Source organism: Melanostigma gelatinosum, assembly GCF_949748355.1.
Source record: "Melanostigma gelatinosum genome assembly, chromosome: 15".
Classification (NCBI taxonomy): domain Eukaryota; kingdom Metazoa; phylum Chordata; class Actinopteri; order Perciformes; family Zoarcidae; genus Melanostigma; species Melanostigma gelatinosum.
The window spans coordinates 17,103,910-17,105,482 of NC_136648.1; positions in this window are offsets into that span (position 1 = coordinate 17,103,910).

Consider the following 1,573-nt stretch of genomic DNA (forward strand, 5'->3'; position numbering starts at 1 on the left):
ACACATGCTTATTATTACCATGTCTTCTTTTCCTTCTGATGAACATATTCCGTGAGAATATTCAGACGCTTGTCTCGCACAATTTATTTATTTTCATCAGACAAGCATTCCTAAGAAGACTCTCTCTAAAGCACAGACGGCTGAACAGTCATCACCAAAGCTGTGAGCAGTTGAGCCTTCAGCCCTGGAGCCTTTTTTCTCTTCGTGGCATGCTGCCCCGAGGATATTTTAGAGCCGGGATATATGCAACCGTGTGCCAGGGAGTCCTGCGGAAAGGCTGGTTGTTGTTTTTTTATCAGCAGATCATCTTCAAATCCAGAGGAGGTTTAAAGATGATCTGCTCAGTGAAATTAGCTGTCGGGTTTTTCTCAGGATGGAGGTAGAAATGTGCAGACTTGTGATGTTTTAAACCCTGCTGGAGTGTTTGTGGAGCAGCCACAAGGTGACACTGCAGTACACGGTTCACTTAAAACATCAGCTTCTACAGTCTGTGTAATGAGCAGCTCTTTCTCATTGAATATTTACATTTCAATAAGAGATGAGTGGTTTCCGAAGGCTGCTTTTAAAAAAAAATTCACATCTCATTTTAAAGGAAACGGCTAGATTTCAGCAGGAAGTTTTTAAGTCAAAGGTACCGTGAGTGGATCTGATGGACTTCCAAATGAGGGGTAAATCTGGACCAGACTAACTCCAGACAATCTGCTTTGATCTCCCAATCTCCCCTGTGGTATCCAGTGCTGGGGAAGCCTCCTCTACACCTTGTAGCCCTAAAGCAGAAGAGGCAAGAGGGCTTCTCTATCCCCCCATCCTCCTCCTCGCTGCCCATCTCTTTCTCTTACACACACACACACACACACACACACACACACACACACACACACACACACACTGGACTCTCTTTTGAAAGTCTAGGGCTTGATTTAAAATTCCTCTTCAGAGCGTGTCATGCATTTTATATGCATGGCGAGTGGGAGAGAGAGAGAGAGGAGGTATTGCATGGGGCTCCAGCCCAAATGAACTTTCCTACGCTGTTGATCTCCTCAGGGATATATCGACACACACACACCACTTTCTTTCACTCCTCATTTCCTCGCACCCACACACCCCAAACTCTTTCAACATTAGTTTTACTGCATCATGCTTTTCACAAATTCCACCGAGCAGCAAGAGTTCCGTTGCCTTTGAAGACGAGTGTGATCAGAAGAGAGGCAGGGGGGGTGGGGTGGGGTGGGGGGTGCAAAAAAAAAAAGGAAAACCTGGCCGCAGGGCATTTTGCACTTGTGTTTAGCAGGGCATAGAGCAGAGGAGGCTGACACGTGCAGTGTTTGGGGACAGCTTTGATGTCTGATGGGGTGCGGCTGCTGCGCCTGCACAGTCCTTCACAAGGAGACTGTAAGGTTGACACAACCAAGCTACATGTACAGTTCACAGCTGTGGGTGGATAACAGATAATCAGAGGGGCACTGCTGCCAACCCGAGATGTCTCTCAACCCGAGACGTCTCTCAGAGACGAAGCTGAGAATCGATTAAATAAAAAAGCAGACGCAACATGAACTTTGACTGCAGCTGCTTG